Source organism: Haliotis asinina, chromosome 1 (genome assembly GCF_037392515.1).
Source record: "Haliotis asinina isolate JCU_RB_2024 chromosome 1, JCU_Hal_asi_v2, whole genome shotgun sequence".
NCBI lineage: Eukaryota > Metazoa > Mollusca > Gastropoda > Lepetellida > Haliotidae > Haliotis > Haliotis asinina.
Window position 1 is genome coordinate 31616687 of NC_090280.1, and position 27579 is coordinate 31644265.

General features: G+C 39.6%; 1 protein-coding gene and 1 long non-coding RNA gene across 6 annotated transcripts in view; one reads left to right on the plus strand and one right to left on the minus strand.

The window, feature by feature from the left end:
* Nucleotides 1–27579, minus strand: part of LOC137290439 (uncharacterized) — a 155422-nt gene that overhangs the window by 31407 nt on the left and 96436 nt on the right. For both annotated transcript variants that reach the window (XR_010957216.1, XR_010957215.1), the window contains exon 2: nucleotides 23941–23997. This is a non-coding gene — a long non-coding RNA (uncharacterized lncRNA). The remainder of the gene's footprint in view (nucleotides 1–23940; nucleotides 23998–27579) is intronic.
* The window catches only part of LOC137290394 (uncharacterized), a 376153-nt gene that overhangs the window by 23957 nt on the left and 324617 nt on the right, over nucleotides 1–27579 (plus strand). For all 4 annotated transcript variants that reach the window (XR_010957209.1, XR_010957207.1, XR_010957213.1 and 1 more), the window contains exon 2: nucleotides 19591–19618. The gene's annotated coding sequence lies outside the window, so the exon portion shown is untranslated. The remainder of the gene's footprint in view (nucleotides 1–19590; nucleotides 19619–27579) is intronic.

Consider the following 27579-nt stretch of genomic DNA (forward strand, 5'->3'; position numbering starts at 1 on the left):
TGATTTTCAGAACTATGACTAATCTTAGTTTATTTGATGACGTGCCGCTGCATGTGTTTGTGACTGGTGCCAGTGTTTGGGAGAGATATACATATCTTTCAATAACACCTACTATGATCACTATTTGGTACTGATTCATGAATACATATTCATGATATAGTGGGATTAGCCATAGGAATCTGCTTTTTAGTAGAAACATTATCTTATTGTGGACATCTTTATGTTTCTATTTGTGACACTCTTCTATTTATTGGGCTGATTATAAAATCATAATATTCGTGGTAAAAAGCAAACCAAGAACGGGTAATATGTAATGAAGTATCTAAGTCCTTGATGCTTTATTGAAAAGAATAGAGACTGGTTTTTTTCATGTAAGAAAAAAAGGTTTATGATCCTCATAAAGTAGAATATTGTACAGGGGGTTTCAGGGTCTGTATTAATAATACACCATGATTTGAATCGAAACGTGGAAATAAGTGATAACAAAATGGCAATATTGCCAAAGAGATTAGCTCGTCGTCGTCGTCGTCGTCGTTGCCGTAGCAGCAGCTGTGGTAGTAGTAGAAGTAGTAGTAGTAATAGTAGTAGTAACAGCAGCTATAGTAGTAGTAGAAGTAGTAGTAGTAATAGTAGTAGTAACAGCAGCTATAGTAGTAGTAGGAGGAGTAGTAATAGTAGTAGTAGAGGCAGAAGCAGCAGCAGCAGCAGCAGCAGCAGTAGTAGTAGTAGTAGTAGTAGTAGAAGAAGAAGAAGAAGAAGAAGAAGAAGGAGTAGTAGCGGAAGATACCGTGGTGGTTGTGCTGCTGCTGTTGCTATCGAGGTCTCCCAGGATCTAGAGAATAACTCAAGTCTAGTCTAGAATGATTTGGCAAGTTAGTTTGCCCCAGGCCTGAAATTTAGCATTGTTCTGTGCTCCATTTGGATTTTGGATATATTGTTAGATAAAATAACCCTCTGTCTCAGGCTAAATTTTAGTGTAACTTGGCAGCTAGCTTGCTAAGTAATTCCTTCTTGGTTGTACATATAGCGACAGGGGTGAAATTAAAGTTACAAGGATTAAAGCGACAGTGCCCGTTTATGGCATTCATACTACTGTATACCCAAAAAATGCAATGCTCTTAGCCGAGACTGTAAAGCAAGCCTGATAAAATTAGCATTAATCTAGTATGAGAGAGAAATATCTTAACGTTACACACAATGGCTATCTGCGGAAACAGATTCCATACTGCCTAGAACAGCGGTGAAAACAATAGGAATAGGCATTAACAATGACACCAGGTGTACCGTTGACACCGTTAGCTTCCGTTGCTCGCACAAGTACAGATGGACTTCACATAAGTTACACACTGATTGTGATCTGCAAACACCTGGTGTCATCACTAGTGTGCGAAATATCTTCCAAATTTTGTTTGCCCATTCGAACTTGCTGTGCCAGAAAGTAACTAGACCTCAAAATATTACACTTACCGGAAACTGAAACGTAGACACTGAGCAAAAGATTACAAAAATAGATGTAAATAAGATACTGTCGGTATGATATGGGTTTCATCACTGATATGATGAACAATTTTTTCAAACTATAATTTTGCAGGATTTAAAAGTTTATTTTAGCTCAACTAGTCGGAGACAGTGATGTATTCACAAAATGACCCCATGAAAATTCACCAGCCATTCGGGGCAGTGTCTGTGGAGATTTTGTAGCCCGACTGAAATTTTACAAGTCACGGGCTAGCGGGCCAGTTTCTGTTTCGTACAGTGACTGTCAGTCATCCATTAACACCTTGTTTTTCCTTTATTCCATAAGGGGTCGGTTTCTGGTGACAATCAAGGCTGGATACTATTTGGATACCGTTAGAGATAATTTCTTATAACCATCCGGAACTACCTGAGGGTCACGTGCCTGTAACGTGGTTATCGTCATCGATATTAGGTATTCATCTGAATAGATATGTAATAAGGCAAATGAAATTTAGAAGGTTAAATATAATATTAGATTTTGTTAAGATCGACCTCTCATTAAATTCGATATTGCATGAAATATTCACTTAAAACAAGATTACAGGTAACTGCAGACAAATATGACTAAAGTATAGCAGAATGAATACTAATGTGAATATAAATAGGTATAAATCGCAGGGAAGATGATGGTATTTGCCTCAGTGATCCCTGTTCATTGATTGCATGTGTCAGCTCAGCCTAGGATAAGTCAAATGATCTCCAGTGTACGTCTTTTTAAAAATAGAAATTAAAATTCTATTTCAAAGACTAACAATGAAAAATTATAAATGTTACCCTCCTCTTCAAGTGATTTACTGCTGCGATTGGTTCTACGCTGTAGTGCTGAGGTCGTAATGCAGCCATTAAAAGAACCATAATATTATGTGAGAATCCTACCCTTGTGACATCATACATTTTATGGAACTATCGACTCGTTGCATGTCAGCACAATAATGACATGGTCACGTTAACACCAATCATTACTCGTGAGTCAACGGTGAATAAAAATACAGGTTTCAAAAATATCTGTTGGTGAAAAAAAAACAGTTGACTTATTGTAGTCTTTCAGTGTCGGTACAGGTTTACCTATAACACTTGCATAAAGGAAAACAGTCTGTCGTAGTTTTCTGCTAAAAGAGTAATGGTATCTTGAGCACAATCACGAAGAAGAAATTAGGCTGGATACCTGGGGAGAGAGGTATCTCCATAAATATCAATCCCAAAACGACACAATTATGTAACTGGACTGCAGCTCCAAATCACATTTACACCGTAAAATTAATAATGAAATATGAATGTACGCGCAGTTTCAGTCAGACCATAGCACACAATTTCTTGAAGTTCAAATCCACATTTTACTATTACAAACAGTTTCACCCACTCCAAATCTGTCTCAGGTAGTAAAGTCGATACAATGTGACTGTCCTCAACTCAAACCATTTATTGTGTACAAATGATCAGCAAATAGGAACTTATCATGCAGTTTCACACCATCGCACACAATGTTACCCACTCAACTCACACAATGCCCAAGTCAACATTATACTGTTACACACAATCTCACACAGACCATCGTGTCATCACACATTAGTGGACACAGTCCAAATATACATAGTGTCATCACACATTAGGGGACACAGCCCAAGTCAACATTGTGTCACCACACTTTAGGTGATTCAACCATTGTTCACATTGTGTCATCCCACATTAGGTAACTCGAGTCAACTCCACATTGTGTCATCACCCACTGGATGATTCAGCCCAAGTCCACATTGTGTCATCAAACATTAGGGTGCACAGCCCAAGTTCACATGGTATCATAAAACATTAGGTGACTCAGCCCATGTTCACATTGCGTCATCACATATTAGGTGACACAGCCCAAGTTCACATTGTACCATTACACATTAAAAGACTCAGGTCAACTCCACATTGTGTCATCACTCATTTGGGGACTCAGACCAAGTCTCCGTTGTGTCATCACACATTAGGTAATTCAGGTCAACTCCACATGGTGTCATCACACATGAGGTGACACAGCCCATATTGTGTCATCACACATTAGGTATTTCAGGTCAACTCCACATGGTGTCATCACACATGAGGTGACACAGCCCATATTGTGTCATCACACAATAAGTGATGTGTCACCACACTTTAGGTGATTCAACCGTTGTTCACATCGTGTCATCACACATTAGGTAACACAGGTCAACTCCACATTGTGTCATCACACATGAGGTGACACAGACCATATTGTGTCATCACACAATAAGTGATGTGTCACCACACTTTAGGTGATTCAACCATTGTTCACATGGTGTCATCACACATTAGGTAACACAGGTCAACTCCACATTGTGTCATCACTCAGTAAGTGATTCAGCCCAAGTCCACATCATGTCATAACACATTTGGTGATTCAGCCCATGTCCACATTGTCTCATCACACAATAAGTGACTCAGCCAAAGTCCACGTTGTGTCATCATACATTAGGTGATTCAGCCCAAGTCCACATTGTGTCATCATACATTTGGTGATTCAGCCCAAGTCCACATTGTGTCATCACACATTAGGTGATTCAGCCCAAGTCCACATTGTCTCATCACACAATAAGTGATTCAGCCAAAGTCCACATTGTGTCATCACACATTAGATGATTCAGCTCAAGTCCACATTGTGTCATCACACATTAGGTGATTCAGCTCAAGTCCACATTGTCTCATCACACAATAAGTGATTCAGCCCATGTCCACATTGTGTCATCACACATTAGGTGATTCAGCCCAAGTCCACATTGTCTCATCACATGCTAAGTGATTCAGGTCAAGTCCACATTGTGCCCTCACATTTTAGGTGATTTAGGAAAAGTCCACACTGTGTCATCACACAGTAGGTGACTCAGGTCAAGTCCATGTTGTGTTATGAGGTCCACATTAAACCACCGAACACCACCACACACATTGTTTTGACTGAGATCATGTCCGCTGTGATATATCACATACTTTCGTGCGTCTGTATTCATAAACTATTTCTTTGGGGCTCAATTTCATGAAATATTTCTCTGAGGTTCAATTTCGTGAAATATTTCTCTGGTGCTCAATTTCGTGAAATATTTCTCTGAAGTGTCCAGTTTCATATGATATTTCTCTGAGGCTCAATTTCATGAAATATATTTTTCTGGGGCTCAATTTCATGAAATATTTCTTCGGTGCTGATTTAACGGAATATTTCCATGCCAATATTCACGAAACGATGTTCTAGTGCTCATATTCATGAAACATATCTCTGTGCCCATGTTCATTAAGCGATATTCTGGTGCCCATATTTATTAAATATGAGGATAATATTTAAATAATACAACAGAAAGTTTACATACATCCATATTGTGCTACGTGTTTTTTACAGAATAATATTTTGTACTCATATTCCATAAAAAATGAAACCAATGTTTCATGAAGACCAAGAATAGCTTCTACACATTCCATAGTGTGCAACATGGTTTGTACATAATATTATTTTGATACATTCAGTGATATTTCTTATGTTTAAAAAGGTCCAAGACTAGTTTTCACCCATTCCAAACTGTGCAGCATGGTATTTCGGCATCGTAACTGAAACAAGCATGATAGAAATGACTAGACTCAGCACAGCACAAAGGGATCATTGGAATACGGTCATGACTTGGAATTTACAATGGTGTTCTGTCAGCAATGACATATGAAGGTTCCATTGCTTTGTTTGAAAAGTGCAAAGTCTCCTGACGCATTCTTACACAACTATGGCGCTATATAACATGATGTATGTTTTCGAATAACAAAGAAAATGCCATATACCTTTTGGGATGGGTGGTTGGGGATATTCGTGTGTCGAGGGCTATTCCTGTAGTCACTATGGTCGTTATTTTAATTCTGGTCCATTTAACATAACCGGTCACAAAACAATATACTCTTAGCACCTTCTCTAATCTGTCCATTGATTACGGCTCGACATTTTCATTTACTGAAATTAATTTGCTACAGCTTTTCCCGAAACTATAGTATATCGCTGAATGTGAAAAGTATCAAGGAATACACAGATACATGGATGCACACGGACGCACACGTACGCAGACTCATCGGTATGTAAATAAAGGTAGATTTTCAATGATCAAAATTCAAAACTGGTGCGCTACGCCCAATGATAGCGTGTGAAAAACAAATCATTTCATTGCAGTTCATAAATGATACCTGTTCAAACTAACGTCTCTCAAAACATATAAGAATATTGTACGCGTTCAATTCTGCCGTATATTTACATACATATAGCAGAGATTGGTGTTTGCGGAAGAAGAAAACGACATCCTCAGCGGTTACCAAGACAACGACACAATTTATTCGACCTTCCATTTACTGAAAATTTTCAGGAACAAATAAGCAGATACCTATGCAAGTAGATCCTGGGTCTATGAACACAGTTTCGTGATATATTTTGGTGTTACCAAGGTTACTTGCTATGTAATGACCTACTCCAGTCAGTCCTTCACGTCAGTGTGCTGCTCTTGACGATATCCAACACTATGCAACATAATTCTCATCTACAAGCCAGAAAACGCGCTCAAACATTTGTTAACCTTAAACCTTGAAGGTTTTTCAATCGTGTCTTTTTCACCAAACAAGGTAAATAGTTCTCGGAGTTTTCGGGCGTCAGAGCACATGGTTTTCTGGGTGGTTCCATCGCCACACCAATCTGTAACCATGGTAACTCGTTCTTAAAATGGATAATGCTTTCGATGTTAAAACCACCAAGGTATACTGTTACTCGAATCTGCTGGAACATATCGCGACAGTAAAATATACCTGACCCCTATTGTTAACAACCTTTGGCTAGGTCCACAGAGACTAATAGCTTTGTATGGTTTTGGATTGCAAAGGTCATATATTATGTGCAAAAACCGTTACACTTTTCATTGGTATTTGATGTTTAAATACTTATTACTGAACAATAATCCCTTTTACCTTTATGTCATTAACGGAAGAGAACGAATTGTTGATGGACAAAGAAAAAACATCTCCAGAAGAAGCCTGAATGAAGCACACTATTTATATCATTGTACCACCTGATTGCAGCAGCTATGAAGGCCTACAGTGGTTCTAGCATATCGAGACACCTATATCTGGCCTCTGTTAACTGTTGGCAACAGGGGAGATTGTGGCAAGTAGGAATCGCATGAATGTATCTGAATTGCTGGAAGCTAGGTGAACCCATGTGAATAATTATCGGATCGTGAAACAAAGTTTATCGGGCCGATTTATCGAATCGATAACACCAACCATTTTGTAGTAAAAAAGCTTCTCGCTTGGACAGTTTGATTTAACAAACATCGGTTACAACCTTGGCAAGAATCAGACACCAGCCTCCAGAGCAATCCCTCTAGAATTCAACAAGCATTTATTTATGGGTTCTCGAGAGATTTCTCTGCTCCACAAGCCTGAATATAAAGGTGCTTGTTAGCACCCCCGTAGCATACTGACATGTCATTCATATCATTGTTAAACTACATGCACAAGCTGGCCAAGGCATAGACCAGTGTTTCAAGCAGATGCCGAGATTCAAGGCTAAAGTTAGGCGTACTTTGTGAACCTGTTGTCCTTGAAGAGACATCGGTACCATATCGGTAGTGTTCAAGGATTTCTCACTGCATTACTTTCGTGGTTAATCATTCAATGCATTCCTTTCCAGACAGTGATAACTTAAAACAGTCTTCAGCAAGCAGAACCTTTTTAAGCCTTGCTTACACAGTCAAACGTGCCAACTGTACGCCGTCCAAAGGAGAATCATTGCACCCAGTCAGACGATTATACCGAAAGTATTTTTCCATGCAAATTATGAAGACTTAAAAACACAACTGTGTACTTTGAGGGTAATTCCTCAAACACTTCATAAAGACAAACAGTGATACTTTCAACATTTCATGCTTATTGACAGTGATACATAAAAGACACTTTTTTCTTAAACACCTCATGCAGAAGATGTGATCATTACTTTTCAAGGCTTACTTAAACGTTGCATAAAGACAGACAGTCGTCCTGGATAGAAACAGTTATGATTTAATAATTCTTTCTCCAGACTGTGATGATTCAAACATCACTTAGAAATACAATGGTGTTAGAACATTCCTTCTCCCCAGAGACAGTTCGGATTTAAACATCACTGTTCCAGATAGACAGCAATGCTTAAACATAACTGCCCCAGACAGTGATGCGTTCAACACTACTTCAACAGACAGCTAGAGATTCCTTGAATGTTATGTCTGCGTCGAGACCGTTAGGATTTAAATCTTACTGCTACAGTGATTGGTTAAACATTACTTCTCCATAGAGACCGTTATGCTTTCAACATTACTTCTGCAGACAGACAGTGATTGGTTAAACATTACTTCTCCATGGAGTCCGTTATGCTTTAAACATAACTGCTCCAGACAGTGATTCCTAATATATTAGGAATCAGACAGACAGTTATTCACCATAAAGACATTTAAGATAGAAGCATTACTGCTCCACAGAGACCGTTAGGGTTTAAATATTACAAATATTACTCCTGCACACAGGCAGTTATGCCTTCAACATTACTTCTGCATAGAGACCTTAAGGATAGAAGCATTACTGCTCCACAGAGACAGTTAGGGTTTAAACATTGCTTCTGCAGACAGGCAGTTATGTCTTCAACATTACCTCCCCATAGACACCATTAGGATTTAAACATTACTTCTGCACATTGACAGTTATGCCTTCAACATAGAAACCGTTATGGTTGAAGCATTACTGCTCAAAAAGGACAGCGATGCTATCAGCATTACTCCACCAGCTAGATAGTATAATATCTAGTATAATCCAGAGATGATTTACCTTTAATTCTGAAGAAATGCATTTATTCTTCAAGTATTACTTTTTTTAAAAGTGACAATGACGTGGTGAATTAAAGAGTTTTTATGGATGTCTGGGGCAACGCTTGTGAAATTCAAGAACACGTTATAGAGCTAAGATTCATATGAGGGACGAATCCCGGATCTAAAACCATATCTCTGTCGTCATGCACACACAAAGGAACTCTTTCTACTCTCCAGAACTAAGAGAATACTCACACTGCAGTTGTTGTCCTTTGTTAATGACGTCACCACCAGGTTCGCCTCTTGTGTCAGTGTGCCTACACTATAGACACCTCATGATGAACACGAACTTTGGTTTACAAACATTTTGTCTTTGAAACAAAGCATCGCCCTCCAATTCCTTTAATTCTATTTTACACATGATAAAATACATCATGGTAATACATAAACATAGTTATGCTGATTCCAAAATTGGTTTCATCTGACCTCACACATCCCATTTTGTGTCTCAAGTCCCAATCCATCCCCCTTATTATGAAATACCATTTCTGCCTGCACTATCATCCCGCATTTAAAATGAAGCACCTTTCTCAAAATCCATCACCACAACAACCCGTAATACACACCACCAGTCCATTCAAGAACCCATCACAATTCATCGTATTCCCTATTAATGTCTTACAATCTTTGTCACAGGTCGTTCTGAACATGCACACTACACAATAAAAACGTTATCAACAAACGTCTGGCATACTATTAAAAGCGAGGATCCGCATGAAAACTTGAAATCACTCATAACAGCACTTTGTGAGACATAAAAAGAGCTATATATTACAAAAATATATTTCACTATGAAATGACTCGGTACTGTATTTATCTAAATTTTTGCATTATTAAGTATATTTTGTTTTGTTATAACTTTTGTTATTACAAATCCACCAGCCTTATGCATCTTCAACCGGACTTGCAACAAAGATATTTTTCCTTTTTCTGGTTTTTCTCTTGTTAATGCTGTGATTTATGGCCGTAAGATTGTTGGTCCTGCATTATTAAGTAAACGATCATTTGTGTCAGTGGTTCCTCTTATCAGGCAACAAGAAAAACATAATTCATTATCTAACAAGACACTCTGAAATTGTAGACAAGGTAAAACAATGTCATTAATACTAAACGTCATTTTAATCTACCCGTCAAACGCGATAACACGAGTTCTCCTACTGTCTTGTTATCATTTGACACGTGTCGCCCTTCACTTGCAAATTTCAACAAAAAATGAATCTATAAAAAATACACGATTTCTTGAACTGCAGTCAATATTTGACTGGTATTCCCAGGAAGCTTAAACGGCAACTTCAATAGCGATGCACCTGAATGAAAACTGATCTACACAAGTGATCGCTATGTCTCTCTTACTGATCTTCCCGAATCCTTTACATTGAGCTTTACCTGACCTTCGACACCACTGATCTCTATATGACCTCAACACAGTTCTCCATATAACCTCTACACAGATCTCCACCTGACCTCCACATAGATATCCACACGATATTTGCATACATCTCCACGAGACCAGTACACAGATATTCACATGACATCTACACTGATGTCCTCATGACCTCTACACTGATCTCGACCTGACCTCTACATTGATCTTTACATTTGCACATGTCTCCAAGAGACCTCTATACAGAGATTCTATGACCTCTACACAGATCTCCACACAACATTCAGACCTCTACTCAGATCGCCACATGAAATCTACATAAATTTCCACATGATGTCCACATAGGTCGCCATATAACCTTTACATACATCTTCACGTGACCTCTACATAGATCCCCACATTACCTGTGCATAGTGATCATATGACCTCCGCGAAGAACTCCATACGACCTCTACACAGATCTCCATAACACTTTCACTGACATCCACCTAGGCTTACACCGATCTCAACCAAGCTAGCTCAAGATGTTAAAAAATATTTATAACATTGTGAACATTAATTCATACAGACACTAACGATCACCAGTTCTTTCATCAGAATGATGAAAAATAACTCAAAATTATTTGTTGCACTCAAATATGAAATCTTAGGGATGTACGTAAACAACGTTAGTTTCAATCCCTTCCACATCGACTTATAAACACCTGTTCATACCTGCGGTATGGATTAGTACTCGTCTAGACTTCTATGGGTCAATACCCTTCTCAGTACCGGGGTAGTCAGGACACATTGTTTGATTGGCCATGGACAGAGCTCGAGGATGTGCAGGACATTCCAAGAGCAGTGTCACAAATCAATATGTTGCACGGATTCTCCTCTACACGGGTGGGGCATGTGACTGGATGCGGTGTAACGGATCTGGTAGGGGTTGAAGACTGGTTGAGTGTAGGATATCAGTTATGGGTAGGGGCTTGGGTAGGTGCAGGTGATAGGATGGGCTGAGGGGTCAATTCGGGGTAGGAAATCGGTTGTGAGCAAGGATCTGATGAAAGAGGTTTTTTTATCCAAGGAGGAAGACAAAACGCGACTGATTTGTTCACTCTATCGTGAGTTATCTCCCTTCAACGCGTTGTTTGAGTTATTTCGATCCGAGCTGAATTTAAAGATATATTGCCATGATATACCCACAATGATCTTTTGATATCATCGATATTTCCACGTCATCAGAACCCGCTTATAGTCTTGCTTATCCCTTATGATAGGAACTGATCCCCATTGGGAGCTGGCATACAGGTTGTAACATGGCCCTCTAAGGGGCCTCACTTTGGTCAATGTAGCTTCCCTTGACAACATCATACGTTGAAGGACGATATATGTCGGTGGCAATGCAAGGTTGCAACCCCTTGAAACAGCCAGAGCAATGTTCGAATCCTACACCATTTGAAAACAGAAGTTTGTCTCTTTTGGCTGGCGAGGTGCGACATTTTGTAAATGGAAAGACGAGTGAAAACCGGATGTGACGCCCTATATAATGTGTTTATGTTCCTATACCCCAGTGTCTATGTCAATATACCCCAGTGTCTATGTCAATATACCCCAGTGTCTATGTCAATATACCCCAGTGTCTATGTCAATATACCCCAGTGCCTATGTCAATATACCCCAGTGTCTATGTCAATATACCCCAGTGTCTATGTCAATATACCCCAGTGTCTATGTCAATATACCCCAGTGTCTATGTCAATATACCCCAGTGTCTATGTCAATATACCCCAGTGTCTATGTTAATATACCCCAGTGTCTATGTCAATATACCCCAGTGCCTATGTCAATATACCCCAGTGTCTATGTCAATATACCCCAGTGTCTATGTTCCTATACCCCAGTGTCTATGTCAATATACCCCAGTGTCTATGTCAATATACCCCAGTGTTTATGTTCCTATACCCCAGTGTCTATGTCACTATACCCCAGTGTCTATGCCAATATACCCCAGTGTCTATGTCAATATACCCCAGTGTCTATGTCAATATACCCCAGTGTCTATGTTAATATACCTCAGTGTCTATGTTCCTATACCCCAGTGTCTATGTCAATATACCCCAGTGTCTATGTTAATATACCCCAGTGTCTATGTCAATATACCCCAGTGTCTATGTCAATATACCCCAGTGTCTATGTCAATATACCCCAGTGTCTATGTCAATATACCCCAGTGTCTATGTCAATATACCCCAGTGTCTATGTTAATATACCTCAGTGTCTATGTTCCTATACCCCAATGTCTATGTTCCTATACCCCACTGTCTATGTTAATATAACCTAGTGTCTATGTTCCTATAATTCAGTGTTTATGTTCCTATAAAACAGTGTCTAAGTTGCTATACCCCACCAAATGTCTATGTTAATATACCCAAGAGTCTATGTTCCTATAAACCAGTGTCTATGTTCCTATACCCAGTGTCTATGTTCCTATAAACCAGTGTCTATATTCCTATACCCCAATGTCTATGTTCTTATACCCAGTGTCTATGTTCCTATAAACCAGTGTCTATATTCCTATACCCCAATGTCTATATTCCTATACCCCAGTGTCTATATTCCTATAAACCAGTGTGTGTGTTCCTATAAACCAGTGTCTATGTTCCTATAGCCCAGTGTCTATGTTCCTATAAACCAGTGGCTATGTTCCTATAAACCAATGTCTATGTTCCCATAAACCAGTGTCTTTGTTAATATTCCCTAGTGGCTATGTTCCTATAAAGAAGTGTCTATGTTAATATTCCCTAGTGGCTATGTTCCTATAAACCAGTGTCTATGTTCCTATAAACCAGTGTCTATGTTAATATACCCTAGTGGCTATGTTCCTATACCTAAGTGTCTGTGTTCCTATACCCCAGTGTCTATGTTCCTATACCCCAATGTCTATATTCCTATACCCAAGTGTCTATGATTTTTTACCGCAATGTCTATGGTCTTATACTCCAGTGTCTGTTCCTATAACCCCAATGTCGATGTCGATATACCCCAGTGTCTATCTTTATATACCCTAGTGGCTATGTTCCTATACCTACGTGTCTGTGTTCCTATACCCCAGTGTCTATGTTCCTATACCGCAATGTCTATGTTCCTATACCCAAGTGTCTATGTTCCTATACCGCAATGTCTATGTTCCTATACTCCAGTGTCTATGTTCCTATAACCCAAGAGTCTGTGTTAATATACCCTAGTGTCTGTGTTAATATACCCCAGTGTCTACATCACTATAATTCAGTGTCTATAATCCTATATCCCAGTGTCTATGTTAATATACCCTAGTAGCTATATTCCTATAACCCCAGTGTCTGTGTTAATATACCCCAGTGTCTGTGTTAATATACCACAGTGTCTACGTCACTATACCCCAGTGCATTTCTTCTTATACCCAAGTGTCTATGTCACTCTACCCCAGTGTCTGCCTTCTATATCCTTCTCTTTCCGTACTTCACACCTAGTCTCTGCCTCCATGCGCTAGACTCTTCCTCTCAGTATCCCAGCTTATGACTCCACTCACCTCAGGGCCTTTCTCCTCATACTCTATTGTCTGTCCCCCAACACCCCAATGTCCGTCTCCCTGTGTCCAGTGTCTGTCTCCCTACATCCCAGTTTTCTGTCCCTCCAAAATACCGTTTTTTCATGTTTGAGTGTTCAAATACTCAGGTATGTAAACCCCAGGATATAGGTCCAAAATCCCATCTACCTGGTGTGTATTCCTCAGTATATGTATTGAGTTTATGTATCAAGTACCTTTGCCCAGTGTTTATGGACATGCATGAGCTTGGTGTGCATGCCACACTGTCTATCGTTTACCCTGTGTGCAGTTGTTTAAACTGCGTATTCGGTGTCCAGTTGCCTGTTTTCACGGAAGGATCAGTGCACATTATCTGAGCTGTGTGCACAAATACATGTGTCCGATATTCCACTGAAAGCGTGCTTGTGTATGGGAATGGGGTGTCGGGGGTTGTAGGGTTGCTGGGCATCATTATTTTCCAACGGAATGCTACGGTGTGTATACGACATAAATTGACATACTCTCCATATCGAGACATCGCTCAGTCCTCTTTTCATTTTGAGAGATATTTCTGTTTAACTGTGAAAGATTTTGTCAAGAAAAGAAGCATTCGACAATGTGTCGTCTGCTTCACGATGGCGAATGAGTAGGAATACAATGGACACGCCTTACAGGGTCTCTTCACCGCTCAGACCACACGGTCAAAGTAGTTCCGTCATTTTCAATCAACTGTTAGGAAATGACCAATGACAGTCGTCCGTTCGCCGAACCGCATCGCGTAAAGGGCGGGACAAAGTAGTCCGCGTGGGAAAGTAGTGCGACCCAGAAATGGCGCTCCACTGTCCCAGTTTTGTTCTTCAGCTGACACAACGTGCGAGCAGTATTGATCGACTCGTTCCGTTGCTCCAGTCGTGTAGCGTCAGAGACGTGCGAGGAAGTCGACTTTGCGAGATCCCGTCGGAGGAATGAAAAGATAAACAGGACTGTTTGAAACGAATACGTTGTTCTTTGTGTATTTCTCAACTGGAACATTCTCTGCACAAAATCTGAGCACCATCATATATTAGACTTTATCTTATAAAATAATTTTAACTCTGTGTTTTACATTCATTAATTCTGCAGATTGCGTTTAATGTAATCAATATATTTGAAGCTTCAATAAACTATATCATGCATATTACTTTATCACAATAGACTGTCTCATTATCCCTGAACCATATTCCTTTCTCCTCAATCAGTCTAAATACAAAAGATCTAAATGAAGCAAGTCTAGCTCTTCTTCCCATTCGGGTTACGAATCTTCAAGTATGGTTCCCTTTCCGTTTAAATGCAGTTTTCTGTTTCTATCCAGCCTATATATATGTTTAGAGACTAAGAATTAGTCTGATTACTTCGGTCAACGGGGTATCTTACGTAACATCTTACGTGATATCATGCATCTGAACACCGAGATTCAAAAGCTGCTTCCTACTGCTTCATGTGAAGCATCTCTTACAAAAACACCTCCTCACATAATACCGGGGACGATGGGATTACTGGTTAACATGTTCATTCGTCACGCACGGTCAGGGTTCGATTCTCCACACGGGTACAATATTTGCAGCCGATTTCCTCTGCCCCGGTTGTGATGTTGTAGGAACAATGCCGAAAGCGAAGTGAAACTCACTCACTCACTCACACAATAGATGTTGTGTAAACCCCGCATGCCTATGCCAGCAAGGCTTGTGTTTGCATTTCTGACCGGAACTTCTTGTTCAATACATGGCACAAGTTATCTTCGGGAGATCATCACTCAATACCAATAACCAAAGACACTTTGATCTTAGTCACTGTGGCGGTGGCATCCCCTCCCTTTAAATGATGCGGTAGATCGTCTCATGACGATAACAGAGTATTCACCACTGTGTCCGGAAGCAATAAGTCGATCCCCAATGTTGCTGGTAATATTGAGGTGGTAGGGTAGACTAGTGGTTAAAGCGTTCGTTCGTGACGAATGAGACCCGGGTTCGATTCACAACATGGGTATGATGTATGAATCCCATTTCTGGTGTCCCCCGCCGTGATATTGATGGACAATTGCAAAAAAAAGCGTAGTAAAACAGTCAATCGCTCGCGTTTATTGTTACTGCCTTCAAGTTAAGCGTAAATATATAAGCCATGATGAACGGCAAATCTTGCTATAATGTAACACAAACCATTATTCAGTCAGCGATTCAGTCAGATCCCTAATACTCGATTCTTCAAATTTGCTACATTCTTAGGGTTTTCACACATACATTGTCTATCTCTGTCACCAAATGAAAGATCAAACGCAAAGCCTCATTGTTTGTTTGTGTGTTTGTTTGTTTGTTTTGTTCGATTTTTCTTTCTAAAAAGACATCTATGCTAAAATATTTCTGAATATAGAATCCCAGAAACTGAGTGAGGGACTTTAGTTTTACTTAATAATATTTCAGCTATATGGCGACGATTTGTTAATAATCGAGTCTGCATCAGACAATCCTGTGATCAACAGCATGAACATCGCTCTACGAAATTGGGAGCTGGTGATATGTGATATGTGTCAACCAAATACAGCGAGCCTGACCATCCGATCCTGTTTCTCGCCTCTTACGACAAGCATGAGTCACTGAAAACCAGTTGTAACCCGGATGTTCATAGGGTACGAAGACAAATTGTACCCCAAATGTTCTTGGGGAATACAAGCATAAGCTACTGAAGACAATATGTAACCCGAATGTTCACTGGTTCCAGTTACCAGTGGTTGATAGCATGATGACACACTGGCTATGTGTTGTGTCAAGCTCATGTCAACTATCTGACAGGACATGATCCTATAACACCGTAAACGGAATTGTAAGGAACGATCCAGTCCCTCGACTAAGATTACGGCGAAATTCCGAGTTTGACTATCCGGACTCCCAGGTCTAAGGCCACCAGAGCCATTTCACCTTACCTTATCCCCAACACCTATTGGGGCCGAATCACAATGGATGGGACAACAAACTGTCAATATGAGATCCTCATTCATATATCTCGAATTTCACGATAAGCGTGCTTGACTTGTGACCTTCTGTTTCGCAGTCCCCCATGCCAAAAAGGATATAAATAACCTGAAAAATTATTCATGAAACATATACAGATGAATTCTTTAGTTTAGAACTCCCGTGTGTCTAATTCTCTTGTGTCAAACTCACAATCCAGACCCGTGTGTCTAATTCTCTTGTGTCAAACTCACAATCCAGACCCGTGTGTCTAATTCTCTTGTGTCAAACTCACAATCCACACCCTACCGAGAAGACAGTGACGAGACAATATTGGATGAGTCGAAACTCGGATCAGGGTGTTATTTCGAGGAACAGCTAAAATACGGTTGACAGATACTGGTAAGACGTGTCGATAACATCTGATTTGTTCATACGATTACAATTAATCTGTTTCCTGGGGTAAATTTTTGCACTGACGACCCATATTGTAATTAAAAGAGTCTGAAACTTGTTTCGACTGATATATGCAAAGTACGTATAGATAATGATGGTGACTGTTCTTGTCCTTTGTGATAAATTGCTGGTAACAACCAGGGGCCCGTTTCACAAAACTCTCGCAAGCCTAAGATCTCGTAACTTTTCTCGTAGCTCTTGTACCTGGCATACTGTAACATAAGAAGTGCAAATGCTACGAGAAAAGTTACGAGATCTTAGGCTTACGAGAGTTTTGTGAAACGGGGCCCCAGGCCTTTTCATCTTTCTCCTGGTTATTAACCAATATCACTTTTAGATCTATGAACCCGAACACTGTCACTTACACGTACACTCACATACTCCCTGGCCCTTTCAAAAAACCCTCCTACCACTCTCCAAGTTATAATCCCCTTCACTTCACAACAAAGGCCCATATCCAAAAACCTCATTCACACAGTCTCTTACTCACAGCCCCCTTCACACACTCTTATATCCCCAAACCAGTCAACTCGCACTCCAACACGCTCTCCCTATTTCTGCACTCGCTTCAGCGTGTAACGTGTGATAGCCATAACTAGGGATGACAAGGTATGGGACACTTGGGAGGCAGTCACGACCAGGTTGACAAACGGCTGAATGAATGTCTTAGAATTATCACATGACCTTCACCTAGGGAAAACAACATCACGAATTTTCGTCACATGTACCTGTCCAATGTACATGACCACTTCTGACTTTTTAACATAGTTCTTTATCTATCAAATCTATGAAACAGTGTGTGTGTATCTATGTGCATCGTGTTACGCTTATCACTATCGGTTCAATATTTAGCCGATGGCATGACTCTGATCAAGTCACGTGATGACAAGGGCAAATAACTCTAAAACCGAAAACTCTGAACATCAACATATTCACCGTGAACTTCTGACGATATCGCCTCGACATTATGTAGATACATTCTTAAAAAGTGTGACGTGTCGTTATAAATAGTTTAAACTTGAACGTAAATCGCACAACCCTAACCCTTAATCCATTGGAAGGTAAAGAAACTGGGAACACAAATCGCTGCCTCGTCATTCACAATGTCTCGGTTGTTTCCGGACGTTTAGCGGAAATGACCGAAATATTCCGAATTATACTTCGGAAAAATCAATCGACAGCTCTTGTTGAATGGTGAATGAGAAAGGAGACGGCTTTCGTAACGATAGCAAACTCCCGTCCAACTTATAATCATTTTCACAGAACAGATTACAGATAGAGCAACCGATGTTTTGTGCTGCAGACCTGTGACACAGAGGCTGAAAATCCATTGTGGTGATAAAACACAGTGCCTCCTCCCTACACTGGGGACGGATAGCGAACCTAACATCCCCATTATTACGCGCTGATGGGAATGGATTGCAAACACTTTTGTATCCCATTATTAGACTGTCCCTATCAACCAAGCTGGGTTGTCAGGTTGTACAAAAAATACACAGACAATGATAGGTCTGGGACGATACACTGCGTCACGATACGATACATATCGCAATATTCTACATGCGATACGATACGATACATACACTTCGAAAGAATGACACAGTATTAAGAATATAATGAATTATTTCAAGGTATGCGTGCATAGTAATGGCACTATTGTTATAAACAAGCAATAATTTTATCATACTTGCGTATTTTTCTCTAGATAAGTACTTTAACATGTTTAAGATAATACTGTTTGGGAAAAACGTCGACGAAGCAATAGCTGTATGAAACTTAAATGTAGTATGGATCGGTGCATCGGTGCATCGGTGAATTGTCCCAGTCCTATACACTGTGAATTCTTTGAATTTGGCACCAACGCCAAAAAAGCAACCTTTTTCTAACATAAAACGTCTTATAATTCTAGAATGCAACCATACAGACAGAAAATGTTATGCTATGAGCTATTTGGTCCAGTATACTGACACATGCTATCTTTGATGGGTTAATAGACCTAATACAGAAAACTCAGTGTTATAAACGGCCTCATGGATATAGTGTTTCAAAAAGGCTTAATATCACGACTATACTGTACCTGGTTGTAGTGTGCTGTTTCACCTTATGCAGCTGGATTACATATATATGCTAAAGTCAGTCAGTCAGTCACTGAGTGAGTGAGTGAGTGAGTGAGTTTAGTTTTACGTTGCACTCAGCAATATTACAGCTATATGGAGGCGGTCTGTAAATGATCGAGTCTGGGCCAGACAATCCAGTGATCAACAACATGAGCATCGATCTGCGCAGTTGGGAACCGATGACATGTGTCAACCAAGTCAGCGAGCCTTACCACCCGATCCGACTCTTACGACAAGCATAGTCGCCTTTTATGGCAAGCATGGGTTGCTGAAGGCCTATTCTACCCCGGGACCTTCACGGGTCATATATGCTAAAGAGGGTTATAGTACAGTTATAGTACGTCATAGTTATATTTAATATCTCTGATGAGTCTAGAAGGAAATAGCACGGAAATATGACATCGACAATACCCCGGATAAGTCTTGAAGGAAATAGCACAGCAACATGACATCGACAATACCTCTGATAAGTCCTGAGGGAAATAGCACAGCAATATGTCATTGACATTATCTCTCGTATGTCTTGAAGGAAATAGCATAGCAATGTGGCATTGCCGTGTTGGAGATATCTGTTAAATATGACATTATGGCATGTCCGCATCATATCATATATGCACAACATGACATATTACGGTTTGTCCAGTAATATTAAAATATTTCTTTGTATTTTCAGCCCACCAATGATGACTTAACAGAGCAGGGTAAGTAAAATATTTTGCATTATGTATGTTGATGGTTTATGCACTGTAAACATTTCGTTCTGTCACCATATACACTGAGTTAGAAAGACATAGCCAAATAGGTAAACTAATGTACGTATGAATGTTTTAGCAATTGTACGAACTGTTAACATAAACAGTTATACTGAACATTAGAAATAAAAAAATAAATCACAAAGTGTATGGGAAACGCATAACGATAAGAATCTTTTACAAAAAGCTGTGAAAATCAGATATTCGCACATTAATGAAACTTTGGCCATAAGGAAAACGATCAGGTATGACGCATATTACATTCTGAAAAGCCAGATGAAGACCTAAGGCTTTGTTTGGAGACTATTTTGCATGGGTAAGGATGGGTTTTTTTCTTGTTTCGCCAGCAAGCCTGCTGACAAAATCTGAGTTTCTAAGAAATGTAGTTACAAAAAAACTGTTCCAACCTATGAATAAATAATATACATGACTGTATCACTGTCATATGATTGCATTCGTTTTTGTATTTATTTCATTATTTTGATACCTTGATCATGTCGACATCTTGCAGACTAGGAAAATGCTATTATCATCAAGCTAAACATGTACATAACATTGTATGTACATTACATATAATTTACGATCTGAGGTTTCCAGTCAGCTTGTCTGATCGCACTTCGCTCCTCTTGCTTTGTGTCAACCAATAGTTGGAAATCTGAATGCTACCTGTTTAACACAGCCCATTGTGTTTGCACGTGCAAGTTAAGATCTTCCGACAGCACGTGCGCCGGTCATATTACGTGGACATGTAGATTAACATATACATATTGTGAAGCAAAGATAAGCGTTTCTTATCGCGTTTACGCTCAACTAACCTTCGTGATTCAACAGAGAGTTGCTACATACATCTAGTTAATAATTTACACCGGTATAATTCTACATCGGTAAGGACTTCGCAATACATCATGCAATGTTCATGAATATAGCACTGGGAATCTGACATTACCAATTCAGCCATATCATGAAGAGCTGGTTTCAAACACTGTAACCATTTTTTAATCAAACCCATAATGACGAGCTAGCGCTCTAACTCTATATTTATTAGAGTGAAGAAAATGTAGGGAGCGTAGGCTTTGTACTTTTTCAATGCATCACTGAATCTAATATTAGTTAGAGCCATGAAAATATTGGGAACTTGCATTTTGTACTTTTTTTTAATGCATCCCTGAATCCAATATTTATTAGAGCCATGAAGATGCCAAAATGGACAATGATTTATGAATGTCTTTCATCGTTGTTCGATGGCGTATCTGTTGCTTATGATATCAGTCACTGGTTTGTAAGACTCGAACCACCACACATGATTGTCGCCAGTAGTTTGTGGCAACGTAGCAGTCATTTAAAATCCTCTCAATCATTTTCATCTACAATGACACTTAATGAAAGAACACAGACGTCGTGTCTGCGACAGAATCAAATTTAACTGAAAACCCCAAGACCAAAGCTTCAAAGATGAAAGCATGTTCGCTAACTTTTCTTTTATAAGACAAACACGTTCTGTTTGAACTGAACTACAAAGAGTAACACCCTCCTCCTTGATACACAGTTTAGCCACTGACCAAACACTGACCATTTTTTAATTATAACACCGATGCTACATGCAGATAAGCACGTTTAATCATATATCCCTCAAACAGAAAAAAGAAATTCTTCGATCTCTTCCCTTGAATCTTTTCCGTGGTTTACATTGTCAAATTGTCTCGTCTCACAACTGTCGTGAGATTATATTGTATTTCACCAAGGAAGCCCGTAAAATCATTGTGCAGTTTTGACATTTATTTTAATCATTTTTAACTCATTTTTAACAGCGTATCCTGCATCCGGTACTCACGAGCGACAGTCGTTAAAACATGCGTACACTACACACTGGCAATATATTCATTCTAGCATTGACAAGAGGAAGGAGAAATTGGAAATTTCCCATTTTATATCGGCATTTATATGACACAGATATTTTTTTTTAATCCAGACTCTGCTAGCACTTTGAGAGATGTGTGTAGGAGCAATCGCTAGCGACAACATCATGACTATAATTATCATTTCTGTTATTATCATGTTCAGTGGTATTAGCCGAAGGTGTCCGCGAACGTTTAGTTCAAATCCCGTTCACCTGCTCGGGAACCATGTTATGGTGATATTAATACAAACCATTCTCCCGTAACAAAATACCTGTTTTAGGCAAATATTTATGCGCAACGATTACATGTACTTTTGACCCTCTTGATAATTATACTGTTCATTCGATGTCCAAATAAGGTCAATCGTCGCAAGAAATGTACGTTAAAACATTTGTCATTAGGACATCCGTATATACTGCTAAGAGATCGTAAAGTTACGACCTGTCGTAAACGTACAGTTTCATCGTAACACACGTTTCCATGATTATATTTCAGATGAACAGTTGACTAGCCTTCAAACTAGTGTTTATAACTGTTGCAACCGGTGAGGCAAGATACGCTCACCCTTTCGCGAACACCTGGTGTCATGAGCATTTAATCGTTATTGAAAAAAACTCATATTCAATTCATATGTGGATTCCGGTTTATATCCTGATGTGATACAGGCAGCGGGTAGCAACTTGCAGTTCGCAAAATATGATGTATAATTCTTACTGCAAGATGAACATACAGGTTATACATACATTTGTATAATTAGATGTTATTAAGTTGAAGAAACGGTAGGTATTTAGATATTATGCTTTCTGGACATATCATAACAAAATGAACTTCATCAGTCATATGTACCTTACACACTGATCATAGTCGCAGTGTGTATATTATATTACAATACACTCATAGCATAGTCGTAATTGTGTATTCGACTCTGTTTTTATGTCTCAAGGATGTGGAGAAGTTGTCGTTGCTCTTATTTGAGAGACTGACGAAGCGTAGATGGTACATGGGCTCTGTTGGTCGCTATACTCAGGCGATATCCAATGCATTTGAAACAAAATATGGCTGACCCTCAAGCCTCGTCGGACTTGTGATAACGTTTAGATGTGTGACGAACTCGAAATATTACCTGTCCAGGTCCGAGAAGTTAAAGTCAGTAATATCTGAATTTAATTAGAACGGCTTGAGCGTAATGGAAACTAGCCCAGGTAAACATGTGGTTGACATCATAAAGAGCGTGCACAGACGTCGTGCACGATGATACAAGGTGACAAACCAAAACCCCTGGTTTCTTTTACAAGCTCAAAACACTACTCAAAAATAAAATGAATAACCACACAGAATAACTAGACCCCAAATATACCGCTAAATTATCAACAGAAAAATTCAAAAAGCGTACATGAACACACAGGGGCAGCATCCCTCACCGTCTCTCTGTCTCCCCTTCCTCTCTCTCTCTCTCTCTAGCTCTATCTCTCTCTGTCTCTCTCTCTCTCTCTCTCTCACACACACACACACACACACACACACACACACAGGAACACTTGACACACCCTCTACAATTACCACACAACATCAATTAAGTATGATGAAAGATGATGCAGCGTCAAAACCGACGTCGATTCTGACGTTACATCAGTATCGCGTACGCGCCAGCATACTGAAATAACAACCACAGACTGCATCATAAACTAGGCTCTGTCTCAGCAAATCTAATGCGAGCTCTTAAAGCTACATCAACTCCCCATCCCACTCAGATAATACACAACCATCTTTGTCCTGTTTATATTATTTTATCACCAATGGCTGGCTTCAACGGACGCGTACATAACCTTTCTCAGCAGTCATGGCACCACAATATACATGCCTAACTAACCATGCAGGGTTACAATGACAACTCGTTCTACGGTAATGTCATATTATCTGTCATGCTGTGATAAAACTTCCCATGTCGTATATGCGATAATAATGTCGAACTTCAAAGAAAAACTTCAGCCACGCCACAATGATGTATATGACGCAGGTTGTGCTATTACGTTAAAAATGCATAAACCTTCGGTTGTCTTCTTTCATAGGAAGCTATTTCAAGGAAAGGTATTTGAAAAAATAAAAACAGCAACTCTGGTTTGTTTGAATTTATGACAGGTACGCAGAACCGCAACTGGCACACTTTTAGTTCATATGCCACAAAAGTATTTTCTAGATAGAGGATCAAGTTTGCGGTGTGTGAGATATCTTGAAGAACCAAATGTTCATGAGACCTTCGAGCACACGTTTGGCGATGTGTTCTGAGTTTGCGTGAACAGTTCTGCAATTGATGGCTTTGCTCCATTTTTGAAATATTTAATTTGAAAGAAAATAATTTCAAAACGCTCTTACCTTCTTGAAAACATTTTATTGTGTACTTTTATGGCTCATTCCACGTTGTTTTCTGCTCTGAAATGAAACACAGACATGTTAGGGGTTTCTCAAATATGTAATGGGATAACATATATTTCTGATCACAAAAATAGTAAACTTAAGTTAAAGTAAGGCAATTTTCCTTGTTAAAATGCAGTTAATTTGCGTGGGATAGATAGATAGATAGATAGATAAATAGATAGATAGATAGATAGATAGATAGATCTCTTACTATCAATCGTATCAATCTCAACTCCCTGGTCATCATACATATGTGTGTTTTCAACCTCAGGATCTGACGGTTGTAAAATTAATTCATCGCTCCGATTACGATCCTTGAAACGAAGGTTGGGGGAGCAAAATGGTAAAGCGTTATAAAGCGGTATTGCTGTAGGAATGACCGACATGGGTACATTGAAGCTATTTCTGGTGTTCAGAACAGTGATCTTGCACTAAATGGCATTTGGTTACTCTGTACCTGAAACAAAATTAGTTTATGAACAGATTAATCCCTGCTACCTGAAGCTGGATGATACACTTTCTAGAACACCCAGTTTCAGTTATTCCCTCCAATACAAGGCCATTCACTATGTACAGCACAAAGGCCAGTAATGCTGCGGATGTTGCTCCCTGTTTGACATGTTTACTTTTGTTGAGTTAAACGTATTTAAGTTAAGCGTTTCATTATTTTAGACATTGCATGCTTAATCTCCAGACATTTCCTAAATCTCTCACTGAATCTGTGACGTAATTTTTGTTTGATGATGTCACCAAAATATAAAATGACGTCATGGAGCCATTAAACATATATTACGTCATCTATAAGTGATAATAAACTCGTTTTTCGCATAAGTACAATGCATCATATTACAGCATGTTTATTTAAATTGTACATTTATGTGGACGTTTCTGTGAACATAACATGTGAACTTATACATCCCTCAGATGATTTTGACTGATTACAAATGTTTTTAGTATAGCGACGACAGTGTTTATGTACAATTAGAGTGGGTATGTAACGTCTTCAGCACCACCACGGAGGCAGGGATTGTCGCGACAGCATTTTTGTTAAAAACATGGCACGTATTTCGATAGGCATGTCCACATGACTCTAAATTATTAAATACTATTCACTTTATGAAGAAGGAAGAAGACTTTCAATATCAAAGCATATTTTATTCCGCACAAGGCAAATTTCTAAACAGAAAACAGTAACCGAGATGTGTCTAAAGCTTCAGTGCCATCTAGATATTACATGAGTGCCCGTGTCATACTAGGTTCATTCCACCTATTAAATGTTGGTGTTTCCCGAGCGAGAGCGAGAGATATTCCGATATGTAAGCACGGGTGTCGTAAGCGAGGGAATACTGGGGCGCGCTGGGCGATCTGGCTTAAGTGCCAAGATAGGGATCCAACGAGGTTTAGGTGTCGGGATCGAGCCCACCTGTGACTTGGTGCAAAAACCTTGGAGTCGACTTGGTGTGCAAGCTCTCTCCGTGTTGTCACAACCTCTAGTGTACTGTACACGACCTGTGCAGTTAAAAGAAGCCATGAATCCGTTGGAAAATGACCAGATGTTGGCCACATGAATTCGTGCAAACACCCTGTTGAGGGTACAGCAACGAGCAGTAAACTTGGACAAAGTGTCCCAGTACTTCGTTACGATGAGAGAGCCACAAGACACTCGGTGCGCCTGGTTGCAAAGAGAGAGCTGTACACACCCCAGGGAGTTGAGATTGATAATACGATGGAACGTTGCGACTGACATCCAGTGATACCGGCGCTTTGAGCAAGCACTAGTTCTATGGATATGTGCCGCTATATACATATCCTATACTATAATGCTAATGATAATAATGCTAATTTTCGGCCCTACAATATAACGCGATGCTGCTCTCCGGCGTAACATTATCACCCTGACGGCACTGTACTTTCAAAGATGCAACTAATCGCTATGCGCGACTCAGATACCCGTTTTAACAGCTGGGTGGACTGTCTGCAATATGGATGAAGTACCCTGCCCAGGGGCACAACACAGTATGAGAATGGGCAAAAATATAGAATTCTGTTTTATCATGTTTTATTATCAGTCGTCAAACTGAGCAAAAATATAAATCCAGATCCTATTGAAACATAGGCTGTAGAATGTAAGTCAGAGTGAGTGAGTGAGTTATGTTTCATTCCACTATTACCAACACCCCAACTACATCGCGGAGAGAGCACTAGAATTCCATTTCACGCTTTGATAAATTCGATTCTGAAAACCGAACACAGACTTTCATGCGGAACGAGTGAACACCAGAACCAATAGACCACGTTAAAACAGAGTGGAATTAAACTATCCTTTACCTGAAATAAAGGAAAGAGGTAAAATGTGTCCTACATTCATCTGCATGCGTCATCTTGTTTGTCCCTAAGCATGGTTTAGCTTTACGCCGCACTCAACAATATTCCAGCGATATGGCGGAGGATCCAGTTATCAACAATGCAGTGATCAACAGCATGAGCATTGATCTACGCAAATGGGGTACGATGACATGTGTCTACCTGACCACTGCGAGCCTGACCACCTGACCACTGCGAGCCTGACCACTCGATCCTGTTAGTCGCCTCTTCACTTAAGTATGAGTCTAAGTCAATCTCATACCGTTTCCTTTTTAAATGTTTTCGATGTTTCTGTAATTTTGTCGAAAGCTGTTTATCCTTTATTTTCACTCAAATCATGGGTAACTGAAGATCTGATATATATCTTCTTGGGTAGCAACCACAAAGGAAAACAAACATGTTTGTTTGCATTCAATCTTTGAAAACTCACAATCTCTCAAACTTTCAAAAGTATCCAACCTCTGTATGTACATAAGGTTCTTACCTGACACGAAATTTGCATTTATGGACGTAATTGGTTTAGAAGGGTCGAGGGAATGACTTTTCCAGAAATCCTTTCTGAAGTAAGCACAAAATTGTGAAAATAAATGACACGTCACGTGACGGAAAGTCTGTTATCAAATTATACAGAAGGAAATTGTGATATAAGACTAAGAACTTAAGGCATATGTCCAAAGCCGTAAAATAGCATATGTGCCAGTGAATCACATTCTCCTATGTATACGTTCAATCTGGTCTCATTCGTTCGACCACGTGTCATGGGAATAGCTACGACAGTTGCCGATGCCAACGTCAGCGTTAGAGAATAATCAGTCTCGATATCTGCCGAGAGAGATTCAATACAATACACAAGCAAAATAGTGATAAATATTTGTATAGGTCACAGAAAAACAGATATGACAACAAGCGTTCGTTGTAAGAGTACAGATGCCGTGCTCTATCGATAGCATCCACACGTGTCCGTTATAAGAGTATGGATTAGCATCCACGGGTGTTCGTTGTAAGAGTATGGAAGAGCAACGACAGGTGTTCGTTGTAAGAGTATAGATTAGCATCCACACGTGTTCGTTATAAGAGTATGGATTAGCATCCACAGGTGTTCGTGGTAAGAGTATAGATTAGCATCCACACGTGTTCGTTATAAGAGTATGGATTAGCATCCACAGGTGTTCGTTGTAAGAGTATAGATTAGCATCCACAGGTGTTCGTTATAAGAGTATGGATTAGCATCCA